This window comes from Bos grunniens, chromosome 6, assembly GCF_055505025.1.
Source record: "Bos grunniens cultivar Pamir isolate PY7600 chromosome 6, Bosgru_T2T1.0, whole genome shotgun sequence".
In the NCBI taxonomy this organism is placed as follows: Eukaryota; Metazoa; Chordata; class Mammalia; order Artiodactyla; family Bovidae; genus Bos; species Bos grunniens.
This window is the reverse complement of record NC_141170.1, coordinates 54660831-54680900: the sequence shown is the minus strand read 5'-3', so window position 1 is coordinate 54680900 and position 20070 is coordinate 54660831. Positions and strand designations below refer to the sequence as shown.

Below are 20070 nucleotides of genomic sequence, written 5' to 3'. Positions count from 1 at the left end.
TCATTCATATTAATAAATAGGTTTGCAGAAATATGGTTGAGGTTCTTAAAGGACATTTATCCCTATGTCATAGTATGTAAGTCCTGTTTAAAACAGATAATGTGCACATACAGGCACACACACAATAAAAACATCTAGGATAATACAACATTCAATTACACAATATCCAGCCTTTCAACTAGTGGACCTTTATAAACCAGGACACAAACCAAATTCATAATTAAAAGGGATTTTGTTCTTTGGATGGTATCCTTCATTTTGAATGCAAATGCAAGTCTGTAGCATCACACTTGTGACACTGGTAATTATCACTGACAAAGATTCTCTGCTGCCCCCAATCCAGTCAATGCTTATTTCCTCAGCACCTTCCTTTCTCACTAATGACTGTGAAGCAATAATATCCCTTTCTGTAACTACTCAGTTAATAAGTGCTGAGGGATATTTTAAGTTAACAGGAAGTCAGAGATTGCGCAACATTCAGGAAAGCTTTGTTATAATAATGTAATGTAATGTGTATGCTCAGTCATGTCTGACTTGGTGACCTCATGGACTGTATCCCACAGGGCTCCTCTGTCCACAGGATTCTCCTGGCAAGAATACTGGAGTGGGTTGCCATTTCCTTCTCTAGGAGATCTTCCCAAACCAGAGATCGAAACAGTGTCTCTTGCACCTTCTGCATAGGCAGGCAGATTATTTAACCACTGGGTATAATATCCTCAGTCAATTATGTGTGCCTTCCCATCTCTAATTTGAGTTTCCTAGATGCAGTCTCTAGGAATTAGTCTCTAATTTGACTTTCCTAGATGCAGTTTTTCAGGAAGTTGTTTGACCCTTGATGATTGCAGCAAGGACAAAAGTGCAGTTAGTGAAATGCAGTCTGAAAAGCATGTTGTATTGGGAACCTATATTTATGTCTTTTGTTATAAATAATATTTCAGTGAAAATAATAAATCTTTTCTTCAGTAAGTGACAGATGGTTTAGATTGGCAAATTTCCTCTCAGCAAATCCATAAGAGAAACAAACTCTCATGTTTCAGAAGGGTAACAACAGGTCAAATACAAAGATTTGGATCTAATCCTTCAGCAGCTGGACTATGGGTGAATATCCTTGCTCTAAAGCTATCTTTTAGAAAATTCTCTTTGAGAGACTGTGTTGTGAATCTTATTTCAAAGAGATTTGATTAATTTCTCATATGCTTTGCAAAATTGCTTTTGGGTACCAACCTTCTCTGTATATTAAATATGCAAGCATGTGTATTGTTAATTTCTCTATGTAAGTTGATGATAGACAACCACAAACCCAGGGGGTTAAATGTTCTTCCATTTTCATTCTTTTTACTTAGTTTATTTTTCAAAGTGAGAAGATTTCAGAAACATAAATGAGAACTTCAATCTTGATGTATAAAGTTTGCTATTTATTTTCTCCGATCAAAATTAATGTAAACTACCAGAAATCAAATTGCCTCAATCTGCTGTATCATCGAAAAAGTAAGAGAATTCCAGGAAAACATCTATTTCTGCTTTATTGACTATTCCAAAGCCTTTGACTATGTGGATCACAATAAACTGTGGAAAATTCTGAAAGAGATGGGAATACAAGACCACCTGACCTGCCTCTTGAAAAACCTGTATGCAGGTCAGAAGGCAACAGTTAGAACTGGACATGGAACAATAGACTGGTTCCAAATAGGAAAAGGAGTATGTCAAGGCTGTATATTGTCACCCTGCTTATTTAACTTATATGCAGCGTACATCATGAAAAACACTGGGCTGGATGAAGCACAAGCTGGAATCAAGATTGCCAGGAGACATATCAATAATCTCAGATATGCAGATGACACCACCCTTATGGCAGAAAGTGAAAAAGAACTAAAGGGCCTCTCCTCTTGATGAAAGTGAAAGTGGAGATTGAAAAAGTTGGCTTAAAGCTCAACATTCAGAAAACTAAGATCATGGCATCTGGTCTCATCACTTCATGGCAAATAGACAGGGAAACAGTGGCTGACTTTATTTTTCTGGGCTCCAAAATCACTGTAGATGGTGATTGCAGCCATGAAATTAAAACATGCTTACTTCTTGGAAGGAAAGTTATGACCAACCTAAACAGCATATTAAAAAGCAGAGACATCACTTTGCCAACAAAGGTCCATCTAGTCAAGGCTATGGTTTTTCCTGTGGTCATGTATGGATGTGAGAGTTGGACTGTGAAGAAGGCTGAGCGCCGAAGAATTGATGCTTTTGAACTGTGGTGTTGGAGAAGACTCTTGAGAGTCCCTTGGACTGCAAGGAGATCCAACCAGTCCATCCTAAAGGAGATCAGTCCTGGGTGTTCATTGGAAGGACTGATGCTGAAGCTGAAACTCCAATACTTTGGCCACCTGATGCAAAGGGCTGACTCATTTGAAAAGACCCTGATGCTGGGAAAGATTGAGGGCAGGAGGAGAAGGGGATGACATAAGATGAGATGGTTGGATGGCATCACTGACTCAGTGGACATGGGTTGGGGTGGACTCTAGGAGTTGGTGATGGACAGGGAGGCCTGGCGTGCTGCAGTTCGTGGGCTCACAAAGAGTCAGACATGACTGAGTGACTGAACTGAACTGAAATAGTTAATGGACAAACTAAAATTCTTCTTTAAGAGCTCATTTGGAACCATCTTCTGACTGTCATCCCATGTTTCCATTTGGCTCAGAATTATGGAAAATCCTGCAACTATGACTTATACTATTAATACGTATAGCCTTATATTTCTCATGTAAAAAAATTCAGAAGAGGTTATCCAGAGCCATTCCATGACTTAATACAGCATTGCCAACCAACTTGGTATCCTTTATCTTCCCAATTTACTAACTTGAACATGTGATTTTGGCTGTTATGATCATAGAATTATTGATGTACATTGGAGAGCATGTCTCAATTAAATTAAGAAAAAGGGGGAGTATCAAAGGAAGACTGGTCCTCTGGAGGGTTTCATGTGGCAGATAATAGCTGCAACGGTCTTGGATTCTATGCATTTTTGTATTACTGCTTTGTTAGTAGAGGAAGACAAGGGAAATTAATTTGAGCATAGCTTTTGAGAAGTCCACCCAATGTGTTCCATGGTTTATTAAGTAAAATGCTATCAGGTGGTGCTAATTGTAAAGAACCCACCTGCCAATGCAGGAGATGCAAGAGATGTAGATTCAATCCCTGGATAGGGAAGATCCCCTGGAGGAGGGCATGGCAACCCACTCCAGTATTCTTGCCTGGAGAATCCCATGGACAGAGGAGCCTGATGGGTTATGGTTGGTAGGGTTGCAAAGAATCAGACACAGACACAACTGAAGCAACTTAGCACTCATCCTTTTAATTAAAAGGGAATGAGTCACTTTCATAACACAATATAGCACTAGAGTAAAATGAAACTTATAGATGTGAAAAAATTGTTTTTGTCTCATTCCTAGTTACAGTAGCAAACCATATATTTGCTTGTATTTGCCTGTTCTTTATTTTGAAACCTCATGTCTTTTATAGAATCATAATAACTAAAATTTTAACTTCTCCAAATAAAAGATCACCACTTATTCATTTTTGTATTTCTTCCAGAATATAACATTGCTCAGAGTACTAATAGATATCCAGTAACATTGATCAATTAAAATAATGAATATTTTAACCACTTTTAAAATATACAGAATAATTACTCAAGGTGGTTTGGAGAAGTTTTATTTACTATAGTTATTAAATAAGTTATAATTTGGCTAATAATTTTAGACACTTCAGAAATATACGAATAATATTTATGTTCACACTAAAATAATATGTTTGAAACTAGATTTTCAGAGATATTTTCCCTTGTCACTTCACCCCATTTTTTCTGGCCACTCAGAATAGACCTAATAGGCATTAGCTGTTAATGGCCTTCATAGATAGCCTGGGATTACTTTCTGCTCTTTCCATATCATTATTGTGCAACTTGCCCAAATTTTAATTCCAGTTCTAGGACATGGAGGGATAGGCTATACTGATTAAAATATTAGGGATAATTTTTTACACTAAAATCCTAAAGGGGAGTCAATAAAAAGATTTAAGGAAATGAAAGGAAATGATGAATGAGGATTGGATGGTTTTAGATGCTCACATATCCCCTACATTGTTTATATTGATAGGACTAGATATGCTCTTAGAAAATGCACATCCCTACATTTAAACTTGTAAGAAAGATCTTTTGTAGAAACAAACAACTGCCAAATTATTGGTTCTATCTTCTTTTACTGATGAATGGATGGTAAGATGCTAGGATATTAAAACACAGATAAGTGATTTAGATTTAGGATTTGGGAATAGAATACTTAGAGTACACTTTTCAATTTAGCTTTTGCCTTAGGCTATTCATATTAAATTTGACAAGGCAAAAATGATCTGAAAAGGAAGATATTGGAAGACACGACTAGAGTTCACTGTGGTATCTGATTTTATTCTGTTTGGGGGAACATGTTCTTTAGAGATGACCATGGCCATATAGTTTGTAGTGGCCAGTGAAGCATGAACCTGAAATGACATATATATTTTCCAAGTGGAGGTATTTAAGAGTCATGAATGAGTACCTGTGCACACCTCCTCTGCCACGGCAATAGTGAAAGCACATGCTAATATGTAATGCCATAAAATCAAAGCAACCTGGAATGATGAGTCAAAATATAGAAGGCAGCTTCTCTAGGGAGTCATCTAGACAGTAGATTGCATGATTAAAAAAGAAACTTCAAAGTTTCTGTACATGTCAATCTGAAACAAACAGCATTGCTTATCAATCAAGCTCCAATATAAAATAAAAATTTTAAAGTTTCTGATATTTTGGTGATGTTACTACAATGTCATGAAGCCTACTTTGGCTGAACTTCTAGACTCTCAAAAATTTGAGAAATGAAAAGTGATTTTACTTTTTTGAAATCCAACAGAGTAAATTTTGCGTTTTATTCTACAGTGGAGGTCAAAGTAGAGTTTCTTCCTCCAAAATGAGGCACCAAGAAGTTACTTTCTTTCTCAGACATTTCAAGACAATGTAAAAGTAATCAAAATGTTTCAGAAGGACATCATCATAGTCTATATTAGGCACTTTGCATATTTACATATCTGTAATCCTCATAATATTATTATTATTTTTTTTTATTTTATTTTTAAACTTTACTATATTGTATTGGTTTTGCCAAATATTGAAATGAGTCCACCACAGGTATACATTTGTTCCCCATCCTGAACCCTCCTCCCTCCCCATACCATCCCTCTGGGTCATCCCAGTGTGCCAGCCCCAAGGATCCAGTATTGTGCATCGAACCTGGACTGGCGACTCGTTTCATACATGATATTATACATGTTAAAATACTTATTTTACTCATAAAATCTGTGGTGCGGGATAAAAATTTAAGCTCAGTATGCGGAAGGAAATGGAACTTGTAAGTTAACTTCAAAAGTAGGAAAATTCCTCCCTTCTTCCGACTACAGGTAAAACTGGAATCCCTTCCTGGAATATCTTCTCAATAAAGGATGAAGGAATAGGGATGGTGAGAAATACTGGAACTTTGCTGGCAGACTCACTACCAAAAAGGAGAGGAGAGGAACCTAGTTGAACGTGACCAGTTTATTGTTACCAAATTTTCTGAAGTTATTTCAGCTTCCCTGACATTAAGAGGATAAGGGGCAGAGAGACTGGGAGGGTACCAGCAACCCTACTTGTAAATAAACAGGATGGAGAAGAAGATTTTCTCTTGCTGTCCTGCAAGACTCCATCTGGTCCCTACCTTCAGTGCCAGTTACATATTGCATTCCTGTAGTTAGTCTTGAAGGCATATGAACATGCTATTTCCTTTTAATTAAACACACATCTCTCATTCATCATTCAAATTTCAACTCTATAGCTATTTCCCCAGTTAAACCTTCTCTGCCTCCATAACTAGACGTTTTCTTTATTAAGAGCTATTTTATTGCATCGTTTATCTCTTATGTACTTAACCACATTTGTGATTTTATATTTATTGTATAATTTTATTAATGCCTATCTCCCTAATGAGATTATAAATGAAATAATATTATGCCTGTCTTGTCCATCATTTATTCTTTGTGTTTTGCATGATGGAGCTGCTTTTCTTTCTCTTCCTGTCTTTCCTTCTATTTCCCTCTCTTCTTCCTGCTTGTCCTCCATCTTCTCCTCCTCTATACCCTTCTATTTTCTTTGATCTCTCTCTCTTCATATATGTGTGTGTGTGTGTATACATATATACAAACAACTATATTTCTACATACATGTGAATATACATCAAATATACACATAGTATATAGTGCATATGTATTATTTATAAATACAAAATTGTATAGATGTATATATAATGTATATTAAGCTAAGCATATAAAATATTTTAAATATATTAAAGATATACATTCACAATGTATGAATGTATACAGGTGAGAAATACTTATAAGGGAGGTGAAGTATCTTAAGTAATTTGTATAAAATAACTGGTAAATAAAATCAGTTTTAAGTAAAACAAAGAATGTCAAATTATGGAGTGTAATAAAGATGTGAAATTAAACAGTTTGAAAGTAAATTATAAGTGAATATTCGTTTGCCAGTGCACTGATTTTGCCTATAAGTGAGAGCACTTTGATGAACCAGAAGTGAAATTTCATGATGGGGACTCAGATTGATTTCATTATATAGTAACTCATTATTGATATTTGCATGTAGAGTCCATAATAAAGTGTAAGTTAAGTGGCTACAACAAAGAAACACAGAATATAATGAATAAAAGCATACATTTAATGTAGGTAGGATATCTCCACTCCACAGATTCATCTAGGAATTGTCATAATCGTTTCTTAAATCTTTTTCATTCAGCCCCCCTTTAATTTTAGTATGTGGTCAAAGCTGAGTTATTCTCAGGACATTCAGACCCTGAGTAAGGAGGTAAGAGTTTAAGTCCAAGAAAACAGATTTAATTTTAATTTACCCAGAATTACCCATTGTCTGTCTGTTAACTATCACTAGTTCCAGAGAGGCTGGGTAATGTTCTGTCTGGTAGAGAGATAGTTAAAACTCTTTTGCTAAGGGAGAAATCTGTATTTTGCCATACAGTTCATGTAGGAAAATTCTGACTGCAAGAACAAGAGCATTATTTTGAATATTGATTCTCTTACCTTTTTTAAAAAATGTTTTTTTTTGATGTGGAGCATTTAAAAAAATATTTATTGTGGGGGCTGTGCTGGGTCTTCATTGCTGCACGTGGACTTTCTCTAGTTGCAGCGAGCAGGGGCTGCTCCTCTTTGTAGTCTGGGGGCTTCTCACTGTGGTGAGTTTTCTTGTGGGGAAGCATGGGCTCTAGGTGCTCAGGCTTCAGTAGTTGCGGCAGATGGGCTCAGCAGTTGTGCCTCAGGGGCTTGAAGTGTGGACTTCAGTGTTTGTGGCACAAGGGTATAGTTGCTGCACTGCACTGGGATCTTCCCAGACCAGGGGTGGAACCTGTGTACCCTGCACTGGCAGGCAGATTCTGAGCCACTAGACCACCAGGGAAGCCCTGGTTCTCTTATCTTTTTAATTTTTTCAGAAAGTTACTTGGTTGCAAGATTTCTTTTTATGTCTTACTTCTTTCTTAAGTAACTCAATTTTGTTTCAGAAGCATAAATAAATTTGCAATTTCATATTGCAGTTTAATGGAGAAGACAGATTTATTATAGGAACAGATTCTGTTTATATAAATTTGTGTTAATTCTGTTTCATTAAAGAAGGATATTTGAAAAAGAAAACAAGCGAACATTTCAAAAATCTTAGATAAATTAGAAGTGAATGTTGATTTCCTTAATATGCCTAAGATCGCAGGTTTTCAAATTCTGTTGAGCAGTTACATAATTTTGAAGAGAAGACTGAGGAATGACTGACTATGTGCATTTTGGGGGCAAGGGAGTGTTGCTGTTTTGAAGGAAAGAGAAGACTGAGTTCTAAACTTCTTCCTGGGATTTTAACTATTGCAAGTAGAACTGCTAGGAACATTGGTTGATATATGTTCACATATATCTTTCATATATATTTATGTTGAGAATATATGTGGAAATAGAATTGCTATATCATAATCATACGTTTAACTTTCATAGAAACTGCAAACAAAGTTTTCTATAGTTTTTCTACAAATTATCCACTGAAACTATCTGGGCCTGGAGATATTTCTGATTCAATTTCTTTAATATTTATAGAACTACTCAGTTAATCCATTACATGTTGAAGAAAGTTTGGTAATTTGTAATTTTAAGGAATTGGGCCATTTTCTCTAACTTTTCTAACTTATATTTGTAGAATTGTTGGTTGTTGTAATTTATCCACTCAGTTGTGTCTGACTCTTTTGTGACTCCATAGCCTGTAACCCGCCAGACTCCTCTGTCCATGGGATTTCCCAGACAAGAATACCAGAGTGTGTTGCCATTTAGTATTCCTTTACTTTTTGTTTAATAGGCACCGGATTATAGTTATGTCAGTATTATTACTCTTTGATCTTGATAATTTTCTTTGCTCTGAAGTCTACTTTTTCTGATAGTAATATAGTTTTTGTGTTTTTTAAAATTCACTTTTGTATGGTATACCTTTTAATCATTTTATGTCAACACATTTTATTGTATTTGAAGTCAAGTTCTTGTACATAGAGTTGGGCACGGGGTACCTTTTGCACACCACATTCATTTTGAATATAGTTCTTTCAAGTAAATGTGGGAGGATATAAAACCAATTCTACCAGTTTAGCCCACAGCATCATAGAGAAGCAACAGTCTGAAAGCATAGCATGTGCTTCTTCTAAGAAGTGAGAGTCATTAAGAGGTATTTTCTAATTTAGTGTAAAAATGAAACAGCTCTTAAGAATACAACTGATAATACATCTTTAATAAAATCTTAAATGTAAACAGAGGCATATGGTGAACTTCAAAAATTTTGGAATTTAGTAATTAGTGAATTTCACAACAGTAAGGTAAATTTCATTTGACTCATTGGAAAAGACCCTGATGTTGGGAAATGTTGAAGGCAAAAGGAGAAAAGGGTGACAGAGGATGGACAAGAATTTGAGCAACCTCCAGGAGATAGTGAAGGACAGGGCAACCTGGACTGCTGAAGTCCATGGGTTCACAAAGAGTTAGACATGCCTTAGTGACCGAACAACAAAACAAGGTAAAATTCAGGGATAACATGGGACATAGAAGAGAAACAATTTTATGACAGAAAAAAATTCAAAGGAAACAAAAATCATTTCCCTTAGGATCATCTTAATGTTATCGCTAACTCGTGTCCAACTCTTTTGCAACTCCATCGTCTGTAGTCCACCAGGGTCCTCTGTTCATGGGGTATCCCAGACAAGAATACTAGAGTAGGTTGCCATGTCCTTTTCCAGGGGATCTTCCCAACCCAGGAATCCAATCAGCTTCTTTTGAAGAAGTTTTCAGACAGAAATCTTTAGACAATTTCTATCTATATTTATATGACTACCTTTACATTGTTTAGTCTTCATTACAAAAGATTACATTAATCATGCTTCTTAGGGCACACAGTTACTACTGATTCATGCAAGGGCTCTGTTTATGTATATGTGTGTATGCATGCATCTATGCACCTGTGTATCTTGTATCTATCTTTCCTTTCCCTTATCCAATTCTGATTGGAATTTTCATTCTGTTAACATCACATTTTGATAAAAGTGAATTTATAAAGTTTATTTTATCAATATTTCTATTATGCTTAGAAATGTTTACTTATAAATTATGTTAATACTGTTACACTAAACTCTTAATATGGTTTACTATACACTATTTTAGGTGAGGTTCTAATACTTTGTTCTTATTGTAAATTTCTCTGTTAAACAATTCATCTGGGAACTCTCATGTTACTGATAAGAATAGGTACATCCCAGATAATAATTCTAGCCAATATTCCTTTGACTAAAAATAGTATAATAAACTCTCCATTACCTATGGTTCTTACAATTTAGTTATGAACAGAAAAGTAGATTCTTAGGACCAACACAACATAACAATAACTACATATTACACACTGTGCTAAGTGATTTACATGGATTTTCTCACAGAATTATTGCAAAAGTCCCATGCATTACTTGTTATTACCCTTTTTTTTTTTTTTTTTTTTACAGAGAAAGCAAATCTAAAGAGGAATTCCATACTCTGAATTTTTAACCAGCACTTCAGATGAGTCTTTGGTAGGTGGTTAGGAATTACTTGAGATAAGTTATATCATACAGCTTAATGCTAGGGTTATTAATATACAGATGTGATATATATTTGCATATTTTATACTAGATTTTTAAAATTCTTGTTTTTAGGTTCATTTATAAATAAATGTTGCTGCACAAAATATATGTATTTGTATAATGATAAGAGGGATGCATTCCTTTAATAAAGAAATGTACATATGATAAATCCAACAGAGGAAAATATTTCTTTATCTTTGAACTATGTTGTATATTCAAAAAACTGGTAGTTATTTTTGATAAGGGATTCTCTGTTTTTAGATATAATATTTAATCATAATTTGAATAGTTTAAAAACTCAGCATTGTCCTTGTTTGGACAATACTCCAAGCATTTTGATACTTATTTAGGGTTGAATTGCCAAATTATAATGATAGCAGGGTAATCTTCTTAGAATTGTTAAATTGCTTATAAATAGGCAATGTTCACAAACTAATTTCTAAAACAGTTTTTTATTTAATTTTGGGAAGGATTCATTTTTTCATTTTAAAGTTGTAAGCTTTCAAATTTCATATAATTTTCCAAGAACAAACAAATCACTTGCATATTATTTGCACTGGGACCATGGTTTCCTTCATCACTTTTCTTTTGGAAAGACAGAGTGTCCCTGTGGAGTTTGCCTTGATTCATCTTACTACTTTTTCAGTGAATGATTTTTCCTAAGATTTTCTTGAGTTACTAGAAGTACAGGACTGCTGACCATATTTGGGTGTCAGATAATAATTTTAGATCAGATATAAAGACAAACTACTTCTGTTCTGTGAAGTTAATTGGAATAGAGGACATCTGTTGCATATTTTGGGTGAGGGTTATATTTAGAATTGTCAACCTTGCTGTTCCTTCCTTTTCTTGATTAAAAGTTAAAGAGGAATAAAACCAATAGTATATATAAACACACACAAAAATATTTGCCATTTAGCCTTAAAAATACCTAGAGGATCAAATAAGTCTACTGATAGAATTAAGATGAATAAAACAAATGCCTTAAACATCCATAGGAGACATTTAGGAGTTCTGATGTGAAGAGGAAGTTCTGATTTAGAAGAGGAATGTTGAGGTTTAGGTTTACCACCTGAGCTTCTGATTGGAGACTCATGAGCAATGAACTCACAATTTATTGCACACCAATCCTTTAGACAATAGTATTTAGGCAAAAGTACTCCCAATACTTGACGTTGAAAATGAATATGGGAAATTGAATAATGTTTTTTTGTGGTTTCTTTGCATGAGTGGAAACCCCATCACAACCTGCATCTTTTTTTTTTTTTTGAACTTTTATATTTTTTTTTAAACTTTACAATATTGTATTTGTTTTGCCAAATATTGAAATAAATCTGCCACAGGTATACATGTGTTCCCCATCCTGAACCCTCCTCCCTCCTCCCTCCACATACCATCTCTCTGGGTTGTCACAGTGCACCAGCCCCAAGCATCCAGTATCGTGCATCGAACCTGGACTGGTGACTCGTTCCATATATGATATTATACGTATTTCAATGCCATTCTCCCAAATCATCCCACCCTCTCCCTCTCCCACAGAGTCCAAAAGACTGTTCTATACATCAGTGTCTCTTTTGCTGTCTCGTATACAGGGTTATTGTTACCATCTTTCTTTTTCCATATATATGCATTAGTATACTGTATTGGTGTTTTTCTTTCTGGCTTACTTCACTCTGTATAATAGGCTCCAGTTTCATCCGTCTCATTAGAACTGATTCAAATGTATTCTTTTTAATGGCTGAGTAATACTCCATTGTGTATATGTATCACTGCTTTCTTATCCATTCATCTGTTGATGGACATCTAGGTTGCTTCCATGTCCTGGCTATTATAAACAGTGCTGCGATGAACATTGGGGTACATGTATCTCTTTCAATTCTGGTTTCCTCAATGTGTATACCCAGCAGTGGGATTGCTGGATCATAAGGCAGTTCTATTTCCAGTTTTTTAAGGAATCTCCACACTGTTCTCCATAGTGGCTGTACTAGTTTGCATTCCCACCAACAGTGTAAGAGGGTTCCCTTTTCTCCACACCCTCTCCAGCATTTATTGCTTGTAGACTTTTGAATCGCAGCCATTCTGACTGGCGTGAAATGGTACCTCATAGTGGTTTTGATTTGCATTTCTCTGATAATGAGTGATGTTGAGCATCTTTTCATGTGTTTGTTTGCCATCTGTATGTCTTCTTTGGAGAAATGTCTATTTAGTTCTTTGGCCCATTTTTTGATTGGGTCATTTATTTTTCTGGAATTGAGCTGTAGAAGTTGCTTATATATTTTCGAGATTAGTTATTTGTCAGTTGCTTCATTTGCTATTATTTTCTCCCATTCTGAAGGCTGTCTTTTCACCTTGCTTATAGTTTCCTTTGTTGTGCAGAAGCTTTTAAATTTAATTAGGTCCCATTTGTTTATTTTTGCTTTTATTTCCAATATTCTTGGAGGTGGGTCATAGAGGATCCTGCTGTGATGTATGTTGGAGAGTTGCCTATGTTCTCCTCCAGGAGTTTTATAGTTTCTGGTCTTACGTTTAGATCTTTAATCCATTTTGAGTTTAGTTTTGTGTATGGTGTTAGAAAGTGTTCTAGTTTCATTCTTTTGCAAGTGGTTGACCAGTTTTCCCAGCACCACTTGTTAAAGAGATTGTCTTTAATCCATTGTATATTCTTGCCTCCTTTGTCAAAGATAAGGTGTCCATAGGTGCGTGGTTTTATCTCTGGGCTTTCTATTTTGTTCCATTGATCTATATTTCTGTCTTTGTGCCAGTACCATACTGTCTTGATGACTATGGCTTTGTAGTAGAGCCTGAAGTCAGGTAGGTTGATTCCTCCAGTTCCATTCTTCTTTCTCAAGATCGCTTTGGCTATTCGAGGTTTTTTGTATTTCCGTACAAATTGTGAAATTATTTGTTCTAGCTCTGTGAAGAATATCGTTGGTAGCTTGATAGGGATTGCATTGAATCTATAAATTGCTTTGGGTAGTATACTCATTTTCACTATATGGATTCTTCCAATCCATGAACATGGTATATTTCTCCATCTATTAGTGTCCTCTTTGATTTCTTTCACCAGTGTTTTATAGTTTTCTGTATATAGGTCTTTAGTTTCTTTAGGTAGATATATTCCTAAGTATTTCATTCTTTTCGTTGAAATAGTGAATGGAATTGTTTCCTTAATTTCTCTTTCTGTTTTCTCATTATTAGTGTATAGGAATGCAAGGGATTTCTGTGTGTTGATTTTATATCCTGCAACTTTACTATAATCATTAATTAGTTCTGGTAATTTTCTGGTGGAGTCTTTAGGGTTTTCTATGTAGAGGATCATGTCATCTGCAAACAGTGAGAGTTTTACTTCTTCTTTTCCAATTTGGATTCCTTTTATTTCTTTTTCTGCTCTGATTGCTGTGGCCAAAACTTCCAAAACTGTGTTGAATAGTAATGGTGAAAGTGAGTACCCTTGTCTTGTTCCTGACTTTAGAGGAAATGCTTTCAATTTTTCACCATTGAGGATAATGTTTGCTATGGGTTTGTCATATATAGCTTTTATTATGTTGAGGTATGTTCCTTCTATTCTTGCTTTCTGGAGAGTTTTTATCATAAATGGATGTTGAATTTTGTCAAAGGCTTTCTCTGCATCTATTGAGATAATCATATGGTTTTTATTTTTCAATTTGTTAATGTGGTGTATTACATTGATTGACTTGTGGATATTGAAGAATCCTTGCATCCCTGGGATAAAGCCCAATTGGTCATGGTGTATTATCTTTTTAATGTGTTGTTGGATTCCGATTGCTAAAATTTTGTTAAGGATTTTTGCATCTATGTTCATCAGTGATATTGGCCTGTAGTTTTCTTTGTTTATGGGATCTTTGTCAGGTTTTGGTATTAGGGTGATGGTGGCCTCATAGAATGAATTCAGAAGTTTACCTTCCTCTGCAATTTTCTGGAAGAGTTTGAGCAGGATAGGTGTTAGCTTTTCTCTAAATTTTTGGTAGAATTCAGCTGTGAAGCTGTCTGGACCGGGGCTTTTGTTTGCTGGAAGATTCTTGATTACAGTTTCAATTTCTGTGCTTGTGATGGGTCTGTTAAGATTTTCTATTTCTTCCTGGTCCAGTTTTGGAAAGTTGTACTTTTCTAAGAGTTTGTCCATTTCTTCCACGTTGTCCATTTTATTGGCATATAATTGTTGATAGTAGTTTCTTATGATCCTTTGTATTTCTGTGTTGTCTGTTGTGATCTCTCCATTTTCATTTCTAATTTTATTGATTTGATTTTTCTCCCTTTGTTTCTTGATGAGTCTGGGTAATGGTTTGTCAATTTTATTTATCCTTTCAAAGAACCAGCTTTTGGCTTTGTTGATTTTTGCTATGGTCTCTTTTGTTTCTTTTGCATTTATTTCTGCCCTAATTTTTAAGATTTCTTTCCTTCTACTAACCCTGGGGTTCTTCATTTCTTCCTTTTCTAGTTGCTTTAGGTGTAGAGTTAGGTTATTTATTTGACTTTTTTCTTGTTTCTTGAGGTGTGCCTGTATTGCTATGAACTTTCCCCTTAGGACTGCTTTTACCGTGTCCCACAGGTTTTGGGTTGTTGTGTTTTCATTTTCATTCGTTTCTATGCAAATTTTGATTTCTTTTTTGATTTCTTCTGTGATTTGTTGGTTATTCAGCAGCGTGTTGTTCAGCCTCCATATGTTGGAATTATTAGTAGTTTTTCTCCTGTAACTGAGATCTAATCTTACTGCATTGTGGTCAGAAAAGATGCTTGGAATGATTTCAATTTTTTTGAATTTACCAAGGCTAGATTTATGGCCCAGGATGTGATCTATCCTGGAGAAGGTTCCATGTGCGCTTGAGAAAAAGGTGAAATTCATTGTTTTGGGATGAAATGTCCTATAGATATCAATTAGGTCTAACTGGTCTATTGTATCGTTTAAAGTTTGTGTTTCCTTGTTAATTTTCTGTTTAGTTGATCTATCCATAGGTGTGAGTGGGGTATTAAAGTCTCCCACTATTATTGTGTTATTGTTAATTTCTCCTTTCATATTTGTTAGCATTTGTCTTACGTATTGTGGTGCTCCCGTGTTGGGTGCATATATATTTATAATTGTTATATCCTTCTTGGATTGATCCTTTGATCATTATGTAGTGACCGTCTTTGTCTCTTTTCACAGCCTTTGTTTTAAAGTCTATTTTATCTGATATGAGTATTCCTACTCCTGCTTTCTTTTGGCCCCTATTTGCATGGAAAATCTTTTTCCAGCCCTTCACTTTCAGTCTGTATGAGGTTTTGAGGTGGGTCTCTTGTAGACAGCATATGTAGGGGGTCTTGTTTTTGTATCCATTCAGCCAGTCTTTGTCTTTTGGTTGGGGCATTCAACCCATTTATGTTTAAGGTAATTATTGATAAGTATGATCCCGTTGCCATTTACTTTATTGTTTTGGGTTTGAATTTATACACCCTTTTTGTGTTTCCTGTCTAGAGAATATCCTTTAGTATTTGTTGGAGAGCTGGTTTGGTGGTGCTGAATTCTCTCAGCTTTTGCTTGTCTAAGAAGCTTTTGATTTCTCCTTCATATTTGAATGAGATCCTTGCTGGGTACAATAATCTGGGCTGTAGGTTATTTTCTTTCATCACCTTAAGTATGTCTTGCCATTCCCTCCTGGCTTGAAGAGTTTCTATTGAAAGATCAGCTGTTATCCTTATGGGAATTCCCTTGTGTGTTATTTGTTGTTTTTCCCTTGCTGCTTTTAATATTTGTTCTTTGTGTTTGATCTTTGTTAATTTGATTAATATGTGTCTTGGCATGTTTCGCCTTGGGTTTATCCTGTTTTGGACTCTCTGGGTTTCTTGGACTTGAGTGATTATTTCCTTCCCCATTTTGGGGAAGTTTTCAACTATTATCTCCTCAAGTATTTTCTCATGGTCTTTCTTTTTGTCTTCTTCTTCTGGGACCCCTATGATTTGAATGTTGTAGCGTTTAATATTGTCCTGGAGGTCTCTGAGATTGTCCTCATTTCTTTTAATTCGTTTTTCTTTTATCCTCTCTGATTCATTTATTTCTACCATTCTATCTTCTAATTCACTAATCCTATCTTCTGCCTCTGTTATTCTACTATTTGTTGCCTCCAGAGTGTTTTTGATTTCATTTATTGCATTATTCATTATATATTGACTCTCTTTTATTTCTTCTAGGTCCTTGTTAAACATTTCTTGCATCTTCTCAATCCTTGTCTCCAGGCTATTTATCTATGATTCCATTTTAATTTCAAGATTTTGGATCAATTTCACTATCATTATTTGGAATTCTTTATCAGGTAGATTCCCTATCTCTTCCTCTTTTGTTTGGTTTGGTGGGCATTTATCCTGTTCCTTTACCTGCTGGGTATTCCTCTGTCTCTTCATCTTGTTTAAATTGCTGAGTTTGGGGTGTCCTTTCTGTATTCTGGCAGTTTGTGGAGTTCTCTTTATTGTGGCATTTCCTTGCTGTGTGTGGGTTTGTACAGGTGGCTTGTCAAGGTTTCTTGGTTAGGGAAGCTTGTGTCGGAGTTCTGGTGGGTGTAGCTGGATTTCTTCTCTCTGGAGTGCAATGAAGTGTCCAGTAATGAGTTATGAGATGTCTATGGTTTTGGAGTGACTTTGGGCAGCCTGTATCTTGGAGCTCAGGGCTGTGTTCCTTTGTTGCTGGAGAATTTGCTTGGTATGTCTTGCCCTGGAACTTGTTGGCTCTTGTGTGGTGCTTGGTTTCAGTGTATGTATGGAGGCGTTTGATGACCTCCTGTCAATTAATGATCCCTGGAGTCAGGACTTCCCTGGAGTCAGGGTTTGGACTTAAGCCTCCTGCTTCCAGTTATCGGTCTTATTTTTACAGTAGTTTCAAAACTTCTCCTTCTATACAGCACCATTGATAAAACATCTCCTTTTGAAGACTTGGGTTGCTTTTCTGGGTGCCTGATGTCCTCTGCTGGCATTCAGAAGTTTTTTTGTGGAATTTACTCAGCGTTTAAATGTTCTTTTGATAAATCTGTGGGGGAGAAAGTGTTCTCCCCGTCCTACTCCTCTGCCATCTTAGCTCCTCCCCCACAACCTGCATCTTTTCCTCACAAATCTTTAATATTTTCTCCTATACATCCATTCCAATTTAGTAAGCACTGAATAAAAATAAGAACACTCTATTGTCGGACTGTCCTTGTCCAGCCCCTCTCAGGTTTAAACATTGAGTACCTTTAAATAGTAGCCTTATTTCTGTCTAGTCCTTGATCGGGTTCTGAACAAAGCAGGAGGGTTTTTTTCCTACATTCATATTAATCCCTGTAGAGTGCACATTTTGAATAAAATTATACCTTTCTTCCCACTGAGATAAACTGTCCTATTGTCTGTTGTGTTTTCTCATTTCATTCATCTGGAGTTCTGGTAGACATTAAAGATCAAATTTAGTTAAGAAAGCAAATTTCATGATGGTAGCATATTTTAACCTTTTTTTCACTGCTATACTCCAGCATATACAGCAATGCTTCATTCATCAGTTCAGTTCATTTCAGTTCAGTCACTCAGTTCTGTCCGACTCTATGCAACCCCATGAATCGCAGCATGCCAGGCCTCCCTGTCCATTACCAACTCCTGGAGTTCACTCAGACTCATGTCCATCGAGTTGGTGATGCCACCCAGCCATCTCATCCTCTCATCCCCTTCTCCTCCTGCCCCCAATCCCTCCCAGCATCAGAGTCTTTTCCAATGAGTCAACTCTTCTCATGAGGTGACCAAAGTACTGGAGTTTCAGCTTTAGCATCATTCCTTCCAAAGAAATCCCAGGGCTAATCTCCTTCAGAATGGACTGGATGCTTTATTCATAGTGAACAACAATAAATGTTTATTCAGTGAATCAATCCAATGAATACCAATATTATTTCTCTGTGCCTTTACATTTTTGAACTGAAATCTGATATTCTGTTTATTAACTCAGGTCAGTGCTGACACTTAGGGATCTAGATCTCATTTCTATCTCCCCTAAATTCTTTCTGAAATTCCAGATACAATAAATAGCACAAAAATTTCTATCTAATACAAAATGGTGCTATGAGTTTGCAAATTGTCGTCACATTTTAACCTCCAAAGTAGATACCTAGGAGCATTAACTAACTAGGATTAAATACAAATTTACCTTGTTCCTTTGCTATATATAAATTGCGGTAACATAAAATAGTGGAAAGATCCTTGGTTTTGTAATAACCCACATCAGGATTCCAATACTGTCTCTGACATTGTAATTGTGCAGTGTCCACAGGCAAGTTTCCTCATTCAATTCAATTAAAAATAATTGTGTGCTCCAATTCATCAGGTAGTGTACTATAACCCAGGGTTACGAAGATACATTCTTTATCCTTCAAGAGTTCCATATGTATTAGGAGAAACAGCCACATAAACAGATAATAAAAAAAAGGAGTTTTAAAATGCAATAATAATGATTTAACTGAGAATTATAAGAGGTCAAAAGAGGAGAATATTTAGCCTTAGGAAAGTCCTCATTGAAATTATATCCCATGTGATATTGCCAGCAATATATAGAACAAATCTAAATGTTCCTTGCTGCTTCCAAAGATAATAATCTAGTGTACCATAAACCATCATGACATCATCTTTGCAAATAAAGGAGGTGCAAATTTGCTGTTAAAGTATCACCATAGCAATCATGTTAACCTTAAAAATATAATTTTCCTGTTTAAAATTCTCCAATAGTTTTCCACCATACTTAAAAGTATTATTCCTTATTGTGGCTCACATGGACTTGGCAGAAAATGCCTACCTGCTCACTAAAACTGCTTCCTTCTTATGGGCATATATGGGAATACAGCTAGACACCAAATTTATATTTCCTTTTAGTGATTTGTCGGACTATGAATATATTCTAAGTGATGGACTTTGAGCACAATATGAACTTAGAAGTCATATGTTAAAGATAATATTATTTCTGGATACCTTAAAGTCTTTATGGAGCAGTGACACCCCTACCCTACTCCTACCATGGGCCTGTTGAGAAAACTGGGGTTAATTTACAGATATTTAAGGTTTACCTATGAAATCTGTTAACATTAGCTTAACTAAGACCAGGACTCTATTTTGTATCTTCCCTGCCAATCTCTCTGCCTCATCTACCACCACTATACCTGGCCAGTCTTTTCAGTCTCATTGGCCTCCTTCTGATACCTTAAACATCCCCAATTCATTACTATTTCAGGACTCTACACTTTCTTCTCTATTTGGAATTCTATTTCTCAAGATATACTAATAGCTTACTGATCACTTCCATAAGTCTCTGACCAGAGTCACCTGTATAGGATGTCTCCTTGACTACCTCCACTTTTAAAACAGCCACTCCTTCCATCATGCTTTATCCCTTTTCCTTCCTTTTTCTCCATAGTATAATCTCTTCATATGGTTTTATATATTTGGTATTTCTTCATTGTGTAATTCCAATTAGTAAGAGTATATTATATTTATTGGCATTTTCTCTTCCTTACCAGAATATGTGTAGTTCCACAAGGCAGCGACACTTTCTTTTATCCCTAGAATAGTGCTTGTACATGGTAGGAAATTAGTAAATATCAATTCAAAGGGTATTGAATGAATATTGGTGTTTAGATATCTAACTGGAAGATCCAGGGCATAGTTTAGGAAACAGATGTCTAAGGTGAGTTTGTTGCCAAGAAATGAAGATAGTCCAACAAGATGAGACTTTCTACATTCATTTATTCAAAAATAGTTTATTGAATATCAGATAAATTCTGGGTATAGTAATATGTTAGCTTAC

General features: G+C 35.6%; 1 long non-coding RNA gene across 2 annotated transcripts in view; it reads left to right on the top strand.

The window, feature by feature from the left end:
* LOC147370739 (uncharacterized) overlaps window positions 1–20070 on the top strand; it is a 353056-nt gene that overhangs the window by 295199 nt on the left and 37787 nt on the right. For both annotated transcript variants that reach the window (XR_015166164.1, XR_015166165.1), the window contains exon 2: window positions 10155–10220. This is a non-coding gene — a long non-coding RNA (uncharacterized LOC147370739). The remainder of the gene's footprint in view (window positions 1–10154; window positions 10221–20070) is intronic.